We start from the raw sequence: 24,363 nt of genomic DNA, 5'->3' as shown, positions 1-24,363 counted from the left end.
CTTGCAGCTTGCATTTAACCACCTGAGAACCTTCCCAACGTACTCCACCTGCATAGCAAGCACCTGCGCCTCCCCCAGACACCCAGACTGGGCCCTGACAGCAGACACCCTTCTCTGCAAGCAACAGAAGGCTGAGGCAAAGCTCTCTCTCTTTGGACTTTACGTAATGTTTCTAGAACATGAGATTTTATGGTAGTGTATTTGAAGTTACAGTCACAGTGACACAATTATAGTCATATAATTACGCATATATAAAATTAACTCCTGGCAGGTCAGAAATTCAGTATCTTTTCTTACTCTGAGTATTGTTGAGATCCTGAAAACAAGATTCTCCACCAGAAAAGGCTGATATCACAAGGTCCGTGTGCTGATGTCCTTTATTTACTCTTTATATATACTTCTAGCAATCTTCGTTATCTGAATTCTAAGCCTCCACCAAATCCCAAGAAGAGCCTTAAGGGGCAAACACAGTAACCTCTACAAGAACGGCACCTAACAAAAATCTACTTACAAAATGAAAAAAAAAAGAAAAAGAAATGGGTGTGTGGCCCAAGCATTCCCCCCTCTTGTAAAGGAATAACCACAGTTTAGTGTAATACAGTTGTAGTAATTTACACAGTTGGGTCTTTAAAGGTTGTAGGGGTTAGGAATGGGGTTAGTGTGCATGAGGATTTCATTCCAAAGTGGCCCAAATGTAAAGCCGACCAAAACAACTCACTGCAACGCTTTGAGCTGCCAAGGTCGAGTGCAGCTCTGTGCTTATCTGTTCTAACATTTCCTTCACTGTTAAGTGGGAAAGACTCTTCTGAGGACTCTCCAAGGCTCAGGTCTTCAGTTTTCCACATAAGGAAAGGACACAGGTAAACAGCGTTAGGATTAACTAGGGCTTCTGCTACAAAGTTGGCTGCATGTATCACTTTGTATCTCCATTTTCTCCATAAAATTACAGGAAAAGAAAAAGAAAAAAAAAAGAATGAGGGAAAATACACAAGCTCCATATTCAGTGAAACAAGAAATGAAATATAATTTGCAACCCCTCCCCAAAAAAAATGTGCTTAAAAGCCATTGACAAATGGCTGAAATCAGACAGAAACCTCCAGGAAAGAAAAGACTGAGGGAGACTGAGCTGGGAAGGAATGGTGATAGCAGATCTGAGTTCAGGAAGAAAATCTCCTGAAGGTCAGGGCTCACCTAGAAGTCTGTAAGTTACATCATCTTTTTACAATAAGCAGGGGACCAGAACTCAGGGGTGGAGCTCCCCAGATTCCCAAGAAACAAGGGGGGGAAGGGGAGGCTTCTCACAAATAACGCCATGGGTGGACTTTATGCCCCCCTCCACTCTGTGTCTGTGGTGTGTCTGTCTGTCTGTCTGCCCCCCCACCGTGTGTGTGTGTGTGTGTGTGTGTGTGTGTGTGTGTGTGTGTGTGTATGAACAAGAAGGAAAGAGAATGCAATGGACTGTAAGGCATTCCACCAAAAGTCATATATAAACAGAGAGAATGGAAAAAGTTGACTAGTTAATGAAAATGGGCTTTTAAAAAAGTGAACTAGCTCACAGAGATCCTCCTGGCTCTGCCTCCCGAGTGCTGGGATTAAAGGCTACCAAGCAAGTTCCAGGAAAGGCGCAAAGCTACACAGGGAAACCCTGTCTCGAAAAAACCAAAAAAACAAAAAACAAAAAAAAAATGAACTAGCATAGCATATATAAAGGCTATACAAGGTTAAAAGGCAAAAACACCTGAAGAAATTTACCAATAAATGAAGGACAATCATCAAAAACTACTGCTCTGAGGGAAAAAATTATACATAAACATGTCACCATGAATTTTTAAAAACAATAGTAAAAGCTAGAGGGATGGCTAGGCAGTCAAGAGCGCTGGCTGCTCTTCCAGAGGACTGGGTCCAATTGCCAGACCCACATAGTGATCCACAACCTTCTGTAATTTCAGTGTCAGGGACGCCAACGCTCCCTTCTGGTCTCCTCTTCAACAGAAAAACATAAAATAGAAATGCCTGAATTCAAGGAGGTTTTCCAAAAAATAAAGAAGAACCATGAATAGCTAGTCAAACTCTAGAAAATAGTTCACAAAATGCAAAACATAAAGAAATGAAGACAATATTGGACGGTATATAATGCAGATTGCATGTGGCAGAAAAGACAGAAAGAATACAAGGAACAGAATCGAGAAAACAACCAAATGTAATTTAGTAAAGATATAATTACGGGAGATTAGAGAGAACATGAACGCTGCACTATTTAAAGGAGATGGAACACAAACATGATTAGAGAATAAACTGAAAGCAGGAAACATTTTTTCTTTTTTTCAGAGGAAGAAGAAAAGACCTGCTGGGTGTGGTGAGACACCCTTGTAACCCCAATACTGGGGACAATGAAGCAAAAGGATTCATGGGTTCAAGGCTATCCTGGGGACATAGTGAATCCCTGTCTCAAAGGATGGAGGAGAAGAAGGAGAAGGAGCAGGATGATGACACACTCATAAAAACATAATTGCCCTTGTAGCTAGAGAGCTGGCTCAGCAGTTAAGAGCATTGCCTCTATGAGGATGACATTAATACACATTATGATGTATACAGTATAATACATATTCAATATATATATCATAATGTGTAACAATGTATGTTCTAATATACATTATGGTGTATATTATACCATGCATTATTATGTATACTAATGTACATTATATTATATAACATTAATATATATTATGATATATTATACCATGCATTATTATGTATGTTATATGACATTAATATACATTGTGATATATATTAAGTCCTTAAGAGTAAAGCCATAGGAAAGTCCATGATCTATAAATCTCTGCTGACAACAGAAACAAAATGCAACCCTCAAGTGTAACCCCTGGTTTCTTAACAGCCATGTGTGGTGGTTAATTTCATATGTCAGCTTGACTGGGCTAAGGGATTCCCCAGATAATCATTCTTTCTAGTGGTGCCTGAGGATGTTTCCAGAAGACAGCAGCATCTGGACCATCAGACTAACAAGAAGACCCTGATCACCAATGTGGTGGGCATCATCCAGTCCACTGAGGGCTACATAGATCAAAGGAGATGAAGGAAGGGAGAATTCCCTGCCTGCTCCCATCAGAGCCCCAGGTTCCCAGGACTCTGGAGCTTACATTGTGACTGTGCAGGTTCCCAGGCCTTTGGCCTCCATTGGCTTCTCTGACTCTTCAGCATGCTGAAGGACAGTATGGGCCTTCTCAGTCTCCAGCACCATGTGAGCCCCTCCATAGTAAACCCCACCATATCTCCAGCTATCCTATTGACTCTCCTCAGGAGAACTCTTATGCACCAAACAAAAGTCACTCATTTTAACAGTGTTTTAATCAACCCAATGTAGCCAAACAATTTTACTTTTTCATGCAAGTTTATCATACTTTCAGCATATTATAAATCAATAATCTTAACAAGTAAGTGATTAAAAACCCACAGAGATACTTCATATTCTTTTTTTCTTTTGTGTTCAGTCTCTTAAATCCTGCATGTACAGTTACAGCTTATCTCAATTCATGCCGACCATATTTCAGGTGCTTGCAGCCAAACACAGTATTGGAAAACTCTTGGCTACAGTTGGGTTTCATTCAACAGAAGTAGACAATAAGAAACCTGGATGGATTTTTTTCCCAGAGAAGTAAAAAAGCACAAAAGGGCAATTTAAGAAGCATTTATCTATCCTTGGGGTAGTGCATAGCTGTTCTGCCTCAGTGGTCCAGGCAGCAGCTTTATTCGCTGCCTCCCTGGTATCTACGAAGGACCTGAGGAAGAGTCCTTGGTAATTTGATTGCATGAAATAACTAACAAAGCACCAGGACAGAGAATTGCCTGGATCTGTAAAATGAATTAAAGAAGAGTCAAGGTCAATGTGAAGGTCAGAGCCTGGGGTCCAGCAAAAAGGGGGACTGAAGGTTGAGAAGGTGAGGATGATTGAGGATCCGGTGGTGTGGAGGGATGACTGTCCCTTTGTTAGTGATTAAGGCACCGGGGGCTGCTGAGGCTAAATGGCCCATTAGGGAGAATGTGAGACTGAAGCTCAGAGGATACAAGTAGCTCAGCAAACACCAGTTACTGGGAGGCACCAGGCGTTTTTAACCCACTGAGCCTGGAGTGGGCATAGTAAAGAGATGCGATGTCGGTCATGGTCTCAGTGCATATAACAGCAAGGGGGAAACTCAAGTTCAGGTGTGCACTTCAGGTCTTGGGTATTTCAAATGGAGGGGCAGCTAGAGATGAAGAACAGTTTGGAAAGGACGTGAGAATCCAGACTTTCGGTAGCCCCCTATTTATGGAAGCAGACAGGCTTCTCCAACAGTAGAGTCCTGGTCATGCTGTTTGTGCTTTGTGATTCAGTTGTACTCTCGGGGACCTGGGAGTGAGGCTGCTTAGCAAAAGCAGCTGTTTTCCCTTTAAACAGTTTTAGATCAAAGCCTGCAGCATGCAAGCTCTCCATGTGACACCGCTAATGAAGAAGAAAGTCTCCCAACAGCTCAAAGAAAATATAATGAAAATAAAAGATTTTGACACTCATCCAAGAAAGCCTCACTCCACTATATTCACATTTTCTGTGAGATTGTGTGTCAAGGACAGGAAATGTCAGGGGTAATGAGTGAATGGAGCATGGCCATTTCAGCATTTGAGCATGCTCAGTGAGCTGGCCATGACAGGGACTGTGGCCTTCAGACCTGAAATAACAGTCTCCTAAATTACACAGCTTGGCTGCTCATGCAGAGTTCAAAAATCCTCTCCAGGGAAGAGTGGGGGCATCTGTGAGTTCCTGTAATTGAGGATACACAGAGCCAAGTTCTTGGGATCACAATAGGTATTTCAAGGAAGTTCCAAACTGAGTGTGGTGGTACACACGTAATCCCAGCACACAGGAGGCTGATGCAGGAAGATTGTAAATTTGGGACCAGCCTAGGTTATATACCAAGACTGTCTCGAAAACAAAAAAAAAGTGCTGCTATGAACACATTCTTATAGGCCTTTATGTGACAGTTTGAATGAAAATGGCCCCCATAGGCTCACAGGGAGTGGCGCTATTAGGAGGTGTGGCCTTGTTGGAGGAAATGTGTCACTGGGGGTGGGCTTTGAGGTTTCAAATGTTCAAACCAGGCCCAATGGCTCTCTTCCTCTTCCTACTGCCTGTCACCATGCTCTCCCTCCCTCCCATGATGACAATGGACTAACTTCTGAACTATAAGCCAGCCCCAATTAAGTGTTTTCCATGTAAGAGTTGCTGTGGTCATGGCTTATCTTCACAGCCATCAAACACTAAGACACCTTACAGGAACTCCTTAAGCCAAGCTGGCTAAACAACACCAATCTGATTTACAGAAGAAAAAAACTAGACTCTGGGAGAATAAGTGATTTACTCCAGCACACTACTTTGTCTATAGGTGAAGAAAACTAGTCCCTAATGGGGGAATAGATGCAGACAAAACCAAGAAAAGCAAGAGAAATGGGGACTGGGAGTACCTGAACCCAAGGTTCTGAAACCACCACCATCTCTCTGTGCCTGGCTTCTCTGCCTCTCTTTGCTCTCTCAAGCTATCTGCCTTAGTGACTCCAAGCTCTTATCCTTTTAGCCTCACACCTAGTGAGGAAAGAATGTCTTTTACCAAGGCCAGTCCACAGGGCTTGGCGGCATACTCAGGTTGGCCAAAGTGAGCAATGACTCTAGCCATGACCACAAAGAACTCAGCCTGGCCAGCAGGCTTCATCCCCGGCCATGTGGATGTGTTCTGTTTCTAGACAACAAAACAGGAGCAGGTGCTAAGCAACCAACCACAGCAGCCTCCACAGTCACAGTTAGGAAGAACACGGCCAACTGAGACCAGGGGTAGACTTTCCAGGTTGGCCCTTATCCATTATTATTGATTCAACAAGTCTGCACTGCAGTGGATGCCCCGCAGTGAACAAACACATACACCCCAGTGAGAAAGGCGGACAACACACAGGATAAATAAATGCCATGATGGAAACCAACAGAGCAAAGCGACAAAGAACACTGGGCAGTTATTCAGGTGTGATTTTTAGAGAACATTCATGGAGGAAGGAGCCAAGGAGGGCAAGGACAAGACTGCCCCAGGCTCAGGGACAAAACTGAGCTTGCAGAGGGCCTGAAATGGCATAAGAGCAATCCAGCATGACTCACTACAGAGACAAGAGAAAAGTAAAGGATCTGAGCCTGGGTGTAGGTAGGACTAACCCAAAAGGGAGCTGATGATTTGTTCTAAAACATTACAAAACCACTCACTGGTCTTTAAGCCTTAGAGTCCTATGAAATGAACTGGGCAGGGAGCTAGATAGTGAGGTTGTTTACAGGGAGAGGGAAGATTAGGGTAAGTAGTTTGAACATGGTGGGGCTGCAGATAGCCACTGTGGATAACTAACTGAAAAGCATATGGAGAATTACATCTGGAGTTCTTGGGTAGAAATTTAAAAGACACCTAATACAACCAGGCCTGGCTGTACAGGTCTATAATCCCAGCTACTCAGGTGAGTGAGGCAGAAAGAGTGCAAATTCAAGGCCAGCCTGAGCTAAAGAAGGAGTTCAAGACCACAACCTAGTGAGACCCTTTGTCAAAATGAAAACATTAAAAGAGAGCTGAATTTGTACCCCAGTGTCTGAACACTTGCCTAGCATGTTCAAGGCCCTAGATTCTACCCCCAGAGCTGCAAAAACATAAATATATATAGATAGATAGATAGATATAGATATAGATATATAGATATATATCTAGAGAGAGAGAGAGAAATATATACATACATAAATAACACAAAAAAATAAAGGCAACATTTAAAGCAGAAAGCATCCATGAAACTACTTATGGTGACTATGGAGAGATGGGAGAATAAGATTTAAAATTGCTATGAGATAGATTGGTGACTAGCCCAATAGCCATTAGAAAGGCTTCATCCAGCAACTGGTAGAAACAGATGCAGAGATCTGCAGGCAAACATTAGGCCGGGCTCAGAGAATCCTGATGAAGAGGTGGAAGAAGGATTGTAGCAGCCAGAAGGGTCAAGGACAGCACAAGAAAACCCACAGAATCAACTAACCTGGGCTCACAGGAGCTCACAGAGACTGAACTGACAACCAGGGAGCCTGCATGGAACTGATATAGGCCCTCTGCACATTGTGTCTCTTGGTCTACTTGTGGGGCTAACAGTGAGAGCAGGGGCTGTCTCTGTAGACAGACTTTTCTTTTGGGACCGGCCAACTCACAAAAATGACACAGAAACATTATTAATTATGAATGTTCGGCCTTAGCTTAGACTTGGGACTAAATAGCTCTTATAACTTAAATTAACCTATATTTTTTAATCTACATTCTTCCCCACATTCATTACCTCATCTCCATTATGCCCATCCTGGTTATTGTGCATCTGGCTGCCAATTCTGTCTTTCTTCTTCCCAGAGCTCTTTCTGCCCAGAAGTCCTGCCTATACCTACTGCCTAGCTATTGACCATTTAGCCTTTTATTAAACCAATCATAGTGACATATCTTCACACCATATAAAGGAATATTCCACATTTCCCTTTTTTGTCTAAATAAGAAGGAAATGTTTTAACTAACAGTAAAACTATATACAATAAGAACAATTATCAGGTAAGAATTACATTTACAATGTCCAGTCCATTTGCATTTGCCAAATTTAGAGAAAATAATCCACTATCTATCCTGCCTCAGTCCAAAGTTTTACACCTAAACCATTTTTGTCATAACTTATATTACCATCCTAAAAATACCTTTTAGACCTTAGAACATCTTTTTAGACAAACAACTTAAGCTTTTATGTTTCTAAACCTTATAAACTTTACATCTCTTATGTAAGTTTCTTTTCTGAATTTGGTAACAGGGAAAACTGTAAAACTTAACTACCTAGTCTCCAATCCCCATCAGAGATCCAAGAAGGATAAAATACTACTTGAGTAAACAGAAGTGCAGAGAAAGCAACTTCCAAAACTGTAGAATAACAGGGACATCTGTCTGCCTGGACAGTCACCCAAGTTTCCTCTGTAACATTGGGACATCCATCTTCAACCTATAGGCCTAGAATATCTGCCTGATTTTTCTGTGAAGCTGGAATTTGGAAAGACTATCCCACCTTGGCAAAGTTTGGCAGTCTTATTCCTTCCCTGCTTTCCCATTTGTAGAGCATACTGTCAGCAGTCCAGGCAAGGGCAGTTTCTTATACAAATGGCTAGCTTGTCACAATAAAAGCAAACTCCATATGGAAGTTCTTCAATGCCCATCATCCTTTTCTGAAGTAAATTGGTGCTTCCAAGAACAGACATGTCTCACTGTCATGAAAAGCCTTATGTTATTAAAACATTAAAATAGCATATTCTGTAGGTCTCCGAAGTATTTGAAGACCATCTATCTATTTAAAGTATGTCTCTGATCGACCTTGAAAATATACCTAACATGACTATAAGTTTGATTGTTATAGGCAACTAGCTACTAACCTGCATTTCTTTATTATCCTAAATAGTTTGTAATAATAACTTTCAAGGACTAGAAATTTACATTACATTGTTAAATGAGCTTCATAGGTACAATACCTTAAGTAGGAGTAGAAACATGTACAGTATGTTCTAACAAAAATAACCTTAAATTTGTATAAATATACAAAAATATCTTAAACAAGAGTAGAATCATATATACAACATAACAAAAATAACCTTAAATTTGCATCAATATACAAAAATCCATACCAATGTAAAATATTTAAGACTAGTGGTTGCTTTTTTAGTTAAAAAGTAGACTCAATAATCTACCCTTTTATCCTGTCATTTCTATATTCCCCTTTTTCTTTTCAGAACAAGATCCTGAATATAATCCCCTTTGTTTATCTTTTTTCCTGACCATTACCAATAACAACTCATAACCAACCCACTGAAAGGACAAATATCCATAACCCACTGAATGACCAAAAACCACCTGCCCCACCTTTTGGGAATGTGGGTGTCATATTCTCTAGACTGCTTCCTGTCTCTGACTCCTTTACTGGCTTTTAGGACTCTATTCCTCATACTGGGTTGCCTTCCCAGCCTTAATACATGAGGAGGTGCTTAGTCTTACTACAACTTGATATGTCATGTTTTGTTAATATCCATGGGAGGCCTGCCCTTTTTTGAATAGAAACAGAAGAGGAGTGGATAGGGGGAGGTAGAGGAGAGACTGGGGGAGGGGGACTGGGAGGAGAGGAGGGAGGGGAAACTGGTCAGGATGTAAAATTAATTAACTAATTAATTTTAAAACTGCTGTGATACATACCAACATTCATTGGGAAGCTAACCAAAGGCCTGAAGACAATGAAGGAGAAGGGGTGGGGACAACAGTCCACAGAGAGTAGACAGCAGCTCAGGGAAGATACTGCCTAGTGGAAACCATGAGGAGGTCAGCAGTAATGAGAAAAGGGTTGACAAGATGGTTCCGCAGGAAGGGCACCTGCTGCCAAGCCTGACAGTCTGAGATTGATCCCCAGCTACACTTGATGAGAGGAGAGAATCCAGGGTGACGAGCTGACCTCTGACCTCCACACATTCTCCGTGGTGCATGTGCACATGTATGCATACCCCCACACACAAGTAAATAATTTTTAATTATTTTTAAAAGAATAAGAACAGAAGAGTGACACTGGATTTGTCCACACAGGAGACCCAGAGAAGTTTGCTAAGAACAGTTCTTAGCAGATGTAGATGCAGACAAGGAGAAAAGAGTTGGAGAAAGGATAGAGAATGGAGACTGTGTCTGTGCGCAGCCTCTGTAGATTCTGAGGAAATGGAGCAAGTAGACTAGAAGCTAGACAGAGGTTAGGAGCCAAGGTCCTTTTTGTTTATTTCATTTTCTTTTTTTCCCCCCTTTTTGTAAAGTCTTGTTTATTTGAATAACATTCCTTATGTGAAACCATTTGGAAGGTGTTCATCATTTGGCTTTGTGGAGCACGATCGATATACTGAACACTCCAACACATCTCTTCCATGTCTTCACTCCTGAATGCTAGCTTTTCCTTTGGGCCTTGGGGTAGCTTGGATTTTGGTAAAATTGCTACTGCAAAATTAGTTAAACCAGCATGAACCACAGTAAGGACATTTCCTGTGATGGAGCCATGTGAAGTCCAGGAGCCTAGTGCACCGAGGTCTCCTACTACCAGGTAGAGGGTGAGTAATGGTTCCCCAAGCCCACCCCTCAAAGTGACCCAGTAAACAAGCAGATGTTTTGATTGGGATTTAGAGTAGTTCTTCTTTGGGAAGACAGTAGGTTGCAGCATTACTAGCTTCCTTACCTCAGCACTTGTATTTGTGCTGGATCCCTGATAGACAGCTTGTCCCAGACTCCAGTGCTCTTCTCTGAGGTGACTGTGCACAGGCTGAAGGTCTCTAATAAGATTCTGCTTTGTGTTGGTTAACATGATCTTCTAACCTTTACAACTTGCTGATTGCATAATTTTTTAAAGATTAATGACAAAATTTAAAAACCAGCATCATTTGGGATCATAAAGGTGAGTTGTTATAAAAAATGAATTGATGATATACAATGAACCACTTTGAATATTTGCTGAAAGCTACTGGCAACATGAGGTTTCTTTTTTTTTTCTTTAATATTTTTTATTAAATTTTTTCATTTCATTTTCTAAAGTTTTATTTATTTAATTTGCAGTATCAGGGATCAAACCCAAGTTCTTGTGCATGCTCTACCACCAAGATACATCTCCAGCCAGGATCTTTCATTTAAAAAAAAATAATAAATTCTCAGCCTGACCCCTAAGTAGGTAAGACAAGGTCAGGAGTCAAGCGGTGAGGGGGGGAAATCTAAGCTTCAGTGTGAATTCAGAATACTAGAGCATGTGAACTAAAGTTCCTGTCCTGCCAGCAACCCCCAAATACCCAGCAGCCACTTCTCAAATAATTGACCTGGAGGCTGAATATTAATTATAATTGTTTGGCTGGTGGCTCAGGCTTATTATTGGCTAGCTCTTTCACTTAAATTAACCCATAATTCTTATCTATGTTTAGCCACGTGGCTTGGTACCTTTTCTCAGTCTGGCATTCTCATCTTGCTTCCTCTGCCTCTGGCTGGCGACTCCTGACTCTGCCCTTCCTCTTCCCAGAATTCTCCCAGTTTGGTCACCCTGCCTATACTTCCTGCCTGGCTACTGGCCAATCAGCATTTTATTAAACCAGTTCTAGTGACAAATCTTTACAGTGTACAAGAGAATTATTCCACAGCATTAAAGACACCAGGAACATAGAACACCTGCTGGAGAAGGTCACAGGCACCCAGTACCTGTCCTCAACAGAGAGGGTGAAAGGCCCCAGCATACTTGCTTAGCCTAATGCTATTTTGAGCAAGGCCTGAAAAGTACGGGGAAAGTTCAGTTAGAGGACATGGGCACAGGAACAAACAGGGTATCTGCGGTCGGCCACCTGGCCTCAGAACAGGGAACTAAAAGGTCAGAAAAACAACTTGTACCCTAGATAAGAGCCAAGTCAGCAGGCGTGTCGAGCTCGGGGAAAAACCACGAGCTGTCCTGAGCTTGAACCTGGCCTCATATGTATCGTCCAATCAGAACCCTGTAAACCATGGCCTCATATGTATCGTCCAATCAGAACCCTGTAAACCCGCCCTTCTGCTGCCCGACCATATAAAAACCCTCCACTCCAGCCCATGGGCGCGCCAGCCTCCTGAGCTTCTGGAGTGACTGTGTCGCCCCGGGTACCCGTGTTCCGGAATAAAGCCTCTTGCTGTTTGCATCCGACTTGTGGTCTCGGTGTGATCTCTGGGCGAGGGTCTCTCCAGAGGGAAGACTTCCTGCGGGGGTCTTTCATTTGGGGGCTCGTCTGGGATCGGAGACCCCCGCCTCGGGACCACCGACCCACTGTCAGGAGGTAAGCTGGCCGGCCACTGTCTGTCTGTATTGTCTCAGTCTGTTTACTTGTCTTTCGTTTTCGTCGGACGTCCTAAGTCAGGTCTGAGTCGGTGGGGGCTGAAGGAGCTGACGAGCTCGGACTTCGCCCACCGAAACCCTGGAAGACGTTCCACGGGTATCTGAAGTCCCCTCTGGGGCACGGTTTTTCGGGGCCACCCACGCATCAGAAGGATACGTGGTACTGGCAGGGGACGGAGAATTCAAACACTCCACGTCCCCATCTGGGTTTTTGCTTTCGGTTTTACGCCGGAGCCGCGCAGCGCAAAATTCTGTGGTCTGTCTTGTCTGTTTGTTTCTCGTTGTGTGTCTAACCCTTCTTTATTTAGAGACCACCATGGGACAGGCTGTCGCCACCCCACTGAGCCTAACCACGGACCACTGGTCCGATGTTAAGGCTCGAGGAAACAATGAAGGTGTCATTGTCAGGAAGAAGAAATGGATCACCTTCTGCGAGGCCGAATGGGTCATGATGAATGTCGGCTGGCCGCAAGAGGGATCTTTTAACCTCTCTCTTATTTCGCAGGTGGAGGGTAAGGTTTTTGCCCCTAGCCCTTATGGGCATCCCGACCAGGTCCCATATATCGCCATCTGGGGATCACTGGTCGAGAACCCATTTCCATGGGTTAAGCCTTTCCTTCCACAGCCCCCTCCAGTCTCTGGGCCTTCTGCGCCCCCCAACCCGGACTCCTCCCTTTACCCCGTGCTCCCTCACAAGGAGACTCCTAAGCCTCCAGTCCTTCCCCCAGACCCCCATACCCCCCTTATAGATCTCCTGACGGAGGACCCACCACCATATCGAGCCGGACCACCTGGAGAGCCGGCCGAAGCGGCCCCAGCCGCAGCCCCGGTGGCGGCGTCCCCGGCCATGCCCGTGGCAGATCCGGAAGTCACCTCGACTCGCAGGACCCACGGGGCTGGAGAAGAGGACGCAGCCCCGTCCCCCATTGCCAGCCGCCTCCGCGGCCGCCGGGATGGCCCCCCTAATGAGTCCAGGGCCTTCCCGCTCAGAGAGAGGCCGAATCGTCAGTTGTAGTACTGGCCCTTTTCAGCCTCAGACCTCTATAATTGGAAACAACATAATCCCCCTTTCTCCAGGGATCCTGTTGCCTTGACCGGCCTAATTGAGTCCATCCTAGTGACTCACAGGCCGACTTGGGACGACTGTCAGCAGCTCCTGCAGACCCTCTTAACAGTAGAGGAGAAGCAGAGAGTTTTCCTGGAGGCCCGGAAGCAGGTTCCGGGCGATGACGGGAGGCCAACCCAACTCCCAAATATCATCGATGCAGCTTTTCCCTTGACCCACCCAGACTGGGACTTCAATACACCTGAAGGTAGGGAGCATCTACGTCTCTATCGCCAGTTGCTCTTAGCGGGTCTCCGAGCGGCCGCCAGAAGGCCTACCAATTTGGCTCAGGTAAGGAATGTGATACAGGGAAAGGAAGAAACACCCGCTGCATTTTTAGAGAGGCTGAAGGAGGCTTATAGGATGTACACTCCGTATGATCCAGAAGACCCAGGGCAAGCACCAGGTGTCATCCTATCATTTACCTATCAGTCTAGCTCAGATATCGGAACCAAATTGCAGCGGCTGGAAGGTTTACAGGCGCTAGGTTTGCCAGACTTATTGAAGGAAGCAGAGAAAGTGTTCAATAAGAGAGAAACTCCTGAGGAGCGCGAGGAAAGGAGATGGCAGAAACAAGAGGAAAGGGACAAGAAACAGCATAGGGAGATGAAAAAGGTTTTGGCCGCCGTTGTGTCTCAGGGACAGCGGAGAGAGGGAGATAGGTCGGGAGAGCGAAGGAGGCCACCCCTTGATAAAGATCAATGTGCTTAAGCCACAAGGACCCCGCCGGCCCAAGCCCAAGACATGCAGATCTGGCCGGATTCCGGGTCGAACACCCAACCCTGACTCTGCTCCAGTACGTGGATGATCTACTCCTGGTGGCCAGGAGTTGAACCGAGTGCCTGGAGGGCACTCGAGCCTTACTGGCCAGACTTGGACAAAAGGGCTATAGAGCCTCAGCCAAAAAGGCTCAAATATGCCGAGACAAGGTTACCTACCTGGGCTACACCCTGAGCGGGGGGCAAAGATGGTTAACAAGGGCAAGGAAGGAGACGATAATCTCCATCCCCCCTCCTCGGAACTCCCGCCAAGTTCGAGAGTTCCTGGGTACGGCTGGGTACTGCCGCCTTTGGATTCCTGGCTTTGCCGAACTGGCAGCCCCATTGTACCCCCTCACTAAACCAGGGGCCATGTTCCAATGGGAGGAGAAGCATCAGAAAGCGTTCCAACAGATCAAGAAGGCCTTACTCGAGGCCCCGGCTCTGGGTCTGCCAGATCTAACCAAGCCCTTTGAGCTGTTTGTGGATGAGAACTCAGGTTTTGCCAAAGGGGTACTGGTGCAAAGACTGGGACCTTGGAGGAGACCTGTAGCGTACTTGTCCAAGAAATTGGACCCGGTGGCTACAGGATGGCCATCATGCCTCCGCATGGTGGCAGCCATTGCCATATTACTCAAGGATGCCGGGAAGCTGACTCTGGGACAGCCGTTGACTGTGCTGGCCTCCCATGCAGTGGAGGCCTTGGTCCGACAACCACCGGACAGATGGCTTTCTAACGCCAGAATAACTTACTATCAGGCCTTACTACTGGACTCAGACCGGGTAAATTTTGGGCCGACAGTTTCCCTTAACCCTGCTACCTTGCTGCCACTGCCAAGCCCCTCCGAGGAGCATGACTGCCTCCAGATAAGGATCCAGACGCTGTCTGGTACACAGATGGGAGCAGTTTCCTGGAGGAGGGGGAACGCAGAGCCGGGGCAGCTATAACCACCAAATCGGAAGTGGTATGGGCATCGTCACTCCCGCCCGGGACATCGGCCCAGCGCGCAGAACTGATTGCGCTCACCCAAGCTCTCCGGATGGATCGAGGCATTTCCAACCAAGAATGAGGCGGCTAACGTGGTAACAAAGAAACTGTTGGAAGAAATCTTCCCCAGGTACGGGATGCCTCAAATATTGGGGTCGGATAACGGGCCTGCCTTCGTCTCTCAGGTAAGTCAGAAGGTGGCCAAACTATTGGGGGTTGATTGGAAACTCCATTGTGCGTACCGCCCCCAGAGCTCAGGACAGGTAGAACGAGCTAATAGAACAATCAAGGAGGCTTTAACCAAATTAACGCTTGCAACTGGCACTAGAGATTGGGTGCTCCTACTTCCCTTGGCTCTCTACCGAGCCCGAAATACTCCTGGCCCACACGGCCTAACCCCTTTTGAGATCATGTACGGGGCCCCACCTCCTGTTGTAAACTTTCTCCATCCTGATATTTCATCTTTTGCCACCACCCCTACTTTAGAGGCACATCTTCAAGCCCTCCAACTGGTGCAGAGGGAGATCTGGAAGCCCCTGGCCAAGGCTTATCAGGAGCAGCTAGACAAGCCGGTGGTGCCCCACCCCTTCCAGATCGGGAACTCCGTTTGGGTCCGACGACACCAGACCAAGAATCTGGAACCACAGTGGAAGGGGCCCTACACTGTCTTGCTGACCACCCCCACTGCACTCAAGGTCGACGGGATTGCTGCATGGGTCCACGCCTCTCATGTGAAGGCTGCCAGGGAACCCAACCCAGCAGGATCCAGAAAGTCAACATGGACAATGCGCCGCACACAAAACCCCCTAAAAATAAGGTTGGCCTGCGGCTCCTCTTCCTCCCCCTCCTCTTAATCTCTGCCTACCCCCAGTGGACTAGGGCGGCAGAGAGCCCGCACCTAGTTAAGAGGCTCACTTGGCAGGTTATCTCACAAACTGGGGAGACGGTCTGGCAAACGACCGCCCTTCACACCCCCTTTACATGGTGGCCTAACTTGCATCCAGATCTCTGCCAACTAGTAGCAGGGTCAGAGGACTGGGACATCCCTACCACTGACCCCATGAACCCTAGAGCACCAAACGTCTGTCAGGATGGTAAGGGAACTTGCAAATGTAGTGGCGGGAGATACGGATGTAGTCACCCTGAAACCAGAGCAGCCCTGTGTAAATTTCACCTGCAACCCCCTGAATATATCTTTTACTCAAAAGGGAAGGGAGATAACACAAGACTGGATTAAAGGTAAAACATGGGGACTTAGACTTTACATGACGGGACGGGACCAGGGAGTCGTGTTTACGATTAGGCTTAAAATCACGGAGCCCTCCGCCTCTATAGGTCCCAACCAGGTTTTCTCTGACCAAAGCGCCCCTCTAAACCCGCTCCGGCACCCCCGAGGGCTACCCCCCGACCCAATTCGGCCATTCGCCCAAGCACGGCTCCGAATGCTACTGTAACCCCAGTCACCCTCCAGCCACCCAGGCCCAGTATTGCTCCTTCTGACGCTCGGGCCCTGTATCCTAAACAGACTTGTCCAATTTATCAGGGAACGCGTTTCTACTGTTCAGACCTTGGTATTGACCCAACAATGCCAACGACTCAACCAGGTGGAAATGGAGCCACATCCCTATTCTTCCCCATGAATGGAGGATTCCATTCCCTGAGATAAGAAAATGGGGGAATGAAAGGCCCCAGCATACTTGCTTAGCCTAACGCCATTTTGAGCAAGGCCTGAAAAGTACGGGGAAAGTTCAGTTAGAGGACATGGGCACAGGAACAAACAGGGTATCTGCGGTCGGCCACCTGGCCCCAGAACAGGGAACTAAAAGGTCAGAAAAACAACTTGTACCCTAGATAAGAGCCAAGTCAGCAGGCGTGTCGAGCTCGGGGAAAAACCACGAGCTGTCCTGAGCTTGAACCTGGCCTCATATGTATCGTCCAATCAGAACCCTGTAAACCTGGCCTCATATGAATCGTCCAATCAGAACCCTGTAAACCATGGCCTCATATGAGTCGTCCAATCAGAACCCTGTAAACCATGGCCTCATATGAATCGTCCAATCAGAACCCTGTAAACCCGCCCTTCTGCTGCCCGACCATATAAAAACCCTCCACTCCAGCCCGTGGGCGCGCCAGCCTCCTGAGCTTCTGGAGTGACTGTGTCGCCCCGGGTACCCGTGTTCCTGAATAAAGCCTCTTGCTGTTTGCATCTGACTTGTGGTCTCGGTGTGATCTCTGGGCGAGGGTCTCTCCAGAGGGAAGACTACCTGCGGGGGTCTTTCAAGGGCACGTGGGCAGCAACTGTCAAGGCTGCCAGGACAGGCATGCCCAGTCCTTCTTGGGGCTCATATCCCACCATATGCTCTCAATGCTATCCATGGAGAACTTAATGCTTTCCCTCCTGCTTTTCAGTCTTGTTCCTTCTTTTTATCTCCCTATTCTTTATTTGGGGAATAGTCATATTTACCGTGTGCCACTGTATCTTGAAGAATATACATACATACATACATACATACATACATACATACATACATACATATATACATACATACATACGTACATAAATACAAGGGCTCACAGCTAAGAGTTTGCTTTAAGTCTCAGAAAAGACTCAATTAAACTTTGGGAGCTGTCTGAGACAGACTGAATGCATTTTGCAGTGTGAGGTGGGCATGAGCCTCTGGTGCCCAGGGGTAGAGTATTATGGTTTGAATATGAAATATCTCCCACAACATCAGGTGGTAAATCCCAAGTCCCTAGTTCATGGTGCTATTTGGGGAAGTTCTGGAAACTTTAGGAGCTTTTTTAGCTGAAGAAAGTAAATCCCTGGAGATAGGTCCTTTGGGGTATACTGTCCCTGCCCCCTTTCTATGTCCCTTCTGCCTCCTGGTTGCCTTGAGGTGAACTGTTGTTTTGTTTTGCCGTGTCTTCTCTGCCACCATAGACTGTATTCTCCAAAAATAAGAACCAGAATAAATAATTCCCCCCTGAAAAAAATTGATTGACTGTCTGCAGTAACTCATCCTTAGAAAAGTATTCTTGGACTTTAAAAAGTACTGTCATGGGACTGTGTTTCCCACCCCCCCCGAGGTCATTTCCACATCTGGCCTTCTAATAGACGACAGGTTTTCCTTTTCGAAGGTTGGAAAGATAATGTCCAGCCCCAGAAGGACTTGCTGCAGATGAATTGTATCCAACAAGGGGTTCTCTGGGGTAGAATCCCGGCAGCCAGCCTCCAAACCATCACCAGGCACCTGCGGAGGAAAGCTGAGGGGAGGGGAGGAAGTTCCAGAACAATCGAGAGGGGCTCCAAGGCTCAGCGCATGGCACTAAGCGGTTGGAAAGATCCAGAGCTCCCAGGAGCCTGACATCATGGTGACCCACTCCATTTCTCTTCCACTGGAGGGAAAAATGTGGTTAAAGTAAATCACCCAAGAAAGCTCGTCAATGGTGGGCCAAATAGAGAAACAGTAAGAATTCCCTAGGGCCACTCAGTGGGTAAATGTTCCTGTCATGAAACCTGAAGATGTGGGAGCAGGAGGGGGCGTAGCAGAGGATAAATAAGACAGCCCTTGAAGCAGTGGTGGTTAAATATGGACTAATAGTGGAAATCCTGATTTAAAAACAAACAAACTATGACACCAGCAAATCAAGAGGTCTCTTTTGAAAGCCCAGTGGATGCTGCAGATGCAGCAGAGACATGAATGTAAAGTCTTCAGATGGAAAACGCAAACTATCCAATCCTAATTCAGAAGCAGTTGACATGAACCACTTCTACATCCAAGAAACACGGGTCTCCCACAAAGGGCAAAGAAAAGAAAGAGGGGGTACTAGAAAGACCCCTTTATATGGACACATAATAGTGGCTCTTCAATGAATTCTAAAAATGAGTTCTTCCAGGCAGAGTACACTTTCAGTCAAAAGTGGGAGTTCTTCTAAAAGACAGGCACCTTCAAAACCAGTGGGAAATCCCCTGCATCCCATGGAAGAGACGTGCAAATTTACAAAGGCCCATCATCATATGAACTTTCTCCTTGTACAGATATTTACTTGCTCCCAATTGGTGATGAATAGTCTACCACACACAGCTACTCAGGCAGCCATCACCCAAGTGCTTTTGACACAAAGGATTATGTGCCACCATCAGGAGATTATCTTGGCCTTGATTATGGCCGTTCCAGTTCATGTGTTGCTTATATAATTAGAAAATCCCTCATTGAGTATCTCTGGGCTTTAGCCTCCAAGGGTATCAAGGTTGATGGCACCTGCTTCCGGACTGTCATGATGCTATTTTGGGAAAGGATGAGATAATGCCTAAAACTACATGATCCACATCACCAGCTGAGGTTACCATATGAGTACACTTCTTTCATTTTTCCAATTAATCACTTGAGTAGCTGCAAGCCCCTGTCATTAAGCAGTGCAGTTTCTGCCACCTTGAGGCCTTATCCCTACAGCATTGAAGGACATTTTCCACTATAAACAACAGAAAACCCAACTAACATTAGCTTATCCAAATAAGAGTTCCATAGGAAGATGCCAATCCGTAGCAAGACACCAAATTAGGCAGGACAAGGCAGAAAACCACTGAAGTGTGTCCCCAAAGATCCAAGGTCTTAGGTCTTGATCCTTGGTCTGTTATATGTGGTCATAGAAAGGCTGCTACACACCAAGGGAGGAAGATGGGAAAATCTAAGGACAAAGTGGTTTGACTTCAGTTTGAATTTTTCTTCTTACAGTATTATTCTGTAGGAGACTAGGGGCTCACACACATCATGACATACTCACAGGAGCCTGTTTTCTCCTATCACAATGTAGGTCCTGGAGGCTGAATTCAGGCCATCAGACTTGGTGGCCAGCACCTTTACTGGCTAAGCCACCTCTTGGGCCCCCTTTTAAATGGAAATAAGAATTCTACCTAATCCTGTTGGACAAGCCCTAGACCACATGACCACTCCTTCGGGAGATGCTGGTGTGCTGAACAAGCGCAATGTTTCATCTTTTATCATTGAACAAAGCAATGGAGGAAGAAAGCTGTGAGTGGTTTTGAGTAAAACAAGCCTCTGGGTCTACTGCACCACTGGGGCTTATTCACCCTGAAGAGTTCTGCTCCGCATCAGAAAGCCAAGTGGAGAGGAGCAGGAAAGTGTACCTTGTCTGTAACACAGACCTCATTCATTTGTCACTGAACATGCTGCTGCCTTGTAGAGTTGTCTTCCACAAGTAGTCCCCCACGATGAACTCTCATCTGCTGCAAAGGTAACGCTGTTCTTCGTCTGTCTCCCTACACAAGCCACTGGTCTATCATGTTGATTCTCCTTCTGCAGTTGTTTAGGTTACGCATAAATGCCCAGCCATTATTCCTAAGTGTAGTGGTTTTGGGGGGAAAGGGTCCCCAAAGGAAGTGGCACTATTAGGAGGTATGGCTTTGTTGAAGTAAATATGACCTTGTTAGAGGAAGTGTGTCACTGTGGGGGTGACCTTTGAGATCTACTTTGCTCAAGCTATGCCCAGTGAGACAGTTAACTCCCTGCTGCCTGCAGACCAAGATGTAGAACTCTCAGCTCCTTCTCCAGAATCATGCCTGGCTGCATGCTACCATGTTTCCCACCATGATGATAATAGACTAAACCTCCGAAACTTTAAGCCACACCCAATTATATGTTTTCATTTACAAAAACTGTCATGGTCATGGTGTCTCTTCACAGCAATTGAAACCCTAAGACACCAAGTCATAAAGGACTTCTTATTTGAACTACATACATCCTGCATCAGAAATTGTTCATTCATGGTCCCTCAGACTCCATATTTGAGCCTGGGACTCCATTCCAGGTGCTTCAGAGGTGTCTCTTTTCTCACTGAAATATCTCATACTAGATTGTGTCAGTCCATAGAGAAAGGCTGAAACACCTGATCCTTTATATGGAACCATCAGACTCTCGGTCCCTTCCTCACAGGAGACTCCTTGCACCTATGGCAACCTGTGAGTGTCCTCAATACAGTGATCATTGCAAGGGATCATCTCCCCTGAGGCACATAAAGCTCCTTCCTTCAGATCACTAGGGAATTATTCTAACCAAAGGAACCCACTTGGGCACTCTCCCTGAACACAAATGCCTGCCAAAGTGGCCAGAGAAATACCTGCACTCTCAGTAAAAAAAATATTCATCCACAAAATAGAATAATACTGCCACTTGCAATAAGGCAGACACAGAAGACTAATATTACACGTTCCCATTTCTGTAGAGAAGTTCAATGTCGCTTCACAGAAGTAGAAAGCAGAATGGTAGTCACTAGAGGCTAGGAGGAGTAGGTAGATGTGGGCAGCCACTCTCAAATAATTACTCAGAGGCTTAATATTAATTACAAATGCTTAAGCCTGGTGGTGGTGGCACACACCTTTAATCTTAGCACTCGGAAGGCAGGGGTAGGTGGATCTCTGTGAATGTGAGGCCAGCCTGAGCTACAGAGTGAGTTCCAGGAAAGGGTCCAAAGCTACACAGAGAAACCTTGTCTCAAAAAAACAAAAAAATAAAAAATAAAAATAATTGCAAATGATTGGCTGATAGCTCAGGCTTGTTCCTAGCTAACTTTTACATTTTATATTAACCCATATTTCTTATCTACCCTTATCATGTGGCTTGTGGCTTGTTACCTCATTTTCTACATATCCTATTTCCCCTGCATCTGCTGGCATCTCCCAACTCTGCCCTTCTTCTTCCCACCATTCTCAGCCTGGCTTTCCCATCTAACTTCCTGCCTGGCTACCAGCCTATCAGCTTTTTATTAACCAATGAGAGTAATACATATTCACAGTGTACAGAAGGATTATTACAGCAAATAGAGCTCAGGTAACAGGTATTAAAATACAGTTGGACAGAGGAATAAGTTCTAGTGTTCTACACATCAGTGGGCTGACTTCACTTACAACAAACCATTGTGTGTTTTATAAAGAACTAAAAGTGTTTGAAGTTTCCCAACAATGATCATAGCTAGGGGAGATGGAAATGACATTTGATCTTTGTACACTGTATCTACATATCAAATTGTTATGATATACTGTGTGTGTGTGTGTGTGTGTGTGTGTGTGTGTGTGTGTGTGTGCGTGTGATTTTTCAGAAAATAAATAAGAAGAAACTAAAATATGTATGTCCTACCCAACAAAATACTTGTGGCATGCCTGCAAACTTGACTTATGTCAGAAGAGACTTCAGCAATGTGGCAGATTTCTGTCAGCCATCCACAAGAGAAAGGTAATAAGTGCTGGGAAATACCAGAAATATTCTGTTACATCTTCAGCTGAGCTCATAGAAAAAGAATAGACTATCACCAGTGCCCCAAAGATACAGAGGAACTGAAAGCAAACATTATCCACCTTATGGCTTCCCTAGGGAGGGGAGGTCTTGGTTTTTTGCTACATTTGTATCAAGGTATAATTAGCAAACAAACAACACATAATTCTTAGGAGCTGAACATATTTAATTTATGTAGACATAGATGGACATGTACAACCGTGTTGCAACTTCCACTAATATGCTATAGAATATTGACAGAATTTCAGAGGGCTACCTCATATCCCCCTTTTAGACACTATCTCCTCTCAAGTGTCCACCATCCTATCTCCTCACCAAGGACCAGTTTTGCCTATTCTAGACACTGTAAAAGTGGAATGGGGCATTAAATGTCTTTGCTTTGGCTTCTTTAACTCAATAGTACATTTTTTTACACTTTACCCGGTGTTTTGAGCAGTTTTGTATCAACTTGACACAAACTCAAGTCATCTAAGAGGAAGGAGCCTCAGTTGAGAAAATGCCTCCATAAGATCGAGTTGTAGACTGGCCTATAAGGCATCTTCTTAATTAGTGATTTAGTGATTGACAGTGGAAAACCCAGCCCATTATGGGTGGTGCCATCCCTGAGTTGGTGGTCCTGGGTTCTATAGGAAAGCAGGCTGAACATGCCATGGTAAGCAAACCAGTAAGCAGCATTCCTCCGTGGCCTCTGCATCAGCTCCTGCCTCCAGGTTCCTGCCCTGTTTGAGTTCCTGTCCTGGCTTCTTTTAATGATGAACAGCAATATAAGTGTAAGCTAAATAAACCCTTTCCTCCCCAACTTGCTTTTGGGTCATGGTGTTTTGTCCCAACAATAGAAACCCTAAGACACCCATGTTCCTGCAGTATCAGCAGTTTGCTCTATCCAATACTGTGTAGTCTTTCACCGTAAAATATATGTGACTACTTATTTTAGCAGTTCTATGACTGAGGGGCACTTGGGTTGTTTCCACTTTTGAACTATCATAAATTAGCTGCTATTAGTCTTCTACAATACCTTCTGGTGCCTAGGTACAAGACTTGAATTTCATGCTAGTCTGGAGACACTGAAAAATTAGACTAACACCCTAAGCAAAGCAGAGATCTGAAACCCAGATTTCCATGTGAAACAAAAACCAACAAAGAATTCTACTTTGCCTATCTGCCCCCGTCTATGGTCTACATGGAGGGAAAAAAATCACCGAGATCTCACAAGCTCAAGAGTTAAAATTCATATATCATGAGCTGAATCTACAGCTTTGTGTGAGCCTTGGGTTTAATCCTCAGCACTGAAAACATACGAACAAAAGTGTACACTATCAGCCTGGTCCAGGAAACCCCCACACTGATGATCTAACGTGGAAACTCATCAAAAGCTGATAATATACTTAGGGATGTAGAAGTTATGGAAAACCCAGTCCAGAAAGGACATTGCCTCTTCCTCTGCTGCTGATCCCATCAGACTAATGCTGAAGATGAGCTCAAAATCAGTAATCAAATGGAGAGTGAGCAAGCATGCATCATTTAAAGCAAATAAAAAAGATGCTTTACTACATGTGGTGGCATAAAATTATGGTTAGCACTAGGAAAGCAGAAGCAGGAGGATCACAAGTTCAAAGCAAACTGGAGGTGAACAAAGGCTATATGGCAAGAGCCTGTTTTCGAAGTAAATAAATAAATGAAGCCACTTCTACTAACAAAAACTTCAATAATAAGACAGATAATAGGACCACATAATAGAGACAAATAATAATTCATTTTAAGTAAAATCTCAAATAAAGGAAACAAAACTATAAAACAAGAAACTATGGAGGCAAGAGAGAAAGCATACTGAGGGTGACAACACAGATAAATAGGTCTCAACCTAACACATGCACTGTGTTGGTCAGCTTCCTGTAGCTATGACAAACATACGAGGCAGTTTTTCAAGGAGAAAGTTGGGGTTTTTTTTGTTGTTGGGTTTTTGTTTTGTTTTATTTTTGGTTTTGACTCGTGGTTTCAGAGCCTGTGGTCACTTGGTCCCATGTCCTTTTAGCCTTCAGCTGCACAGTGCACCATGGCAAGAATGAGAATCTTCTCTGTTCCTGGAAACTAGGAAGCCAAGAACATGACAGATGAAGGAGCCAGGATCCCGATTTCCCTTTGGGGACACACCTATAGCAACCTATCTTTCCTCTATTAGGCCCCAATTCCCAATGGTTCCAGCAC

Source organism: Peromyscus californicus, unplaced genomic scaffold (assembly GCF_007827085.1).
Source record: "Peromyscus californicus insignis strain IS unplaced genomic scaffold, ASM782708v3 Scaffold_11__1_contigs__length_118956290, whole genome shotgun sequence".
Classification (NCBI taxonomy): Eukaryota; Metazoa; Chordata; class Mammalia; order Rodentia; family Cricetidae; genus Peromyscus; species Peromyscus californicus.
The sequence above is the reverse complement of the archived record's forward strand: the minus strand, read 5'-3'. Positions refer to the sequence as shown.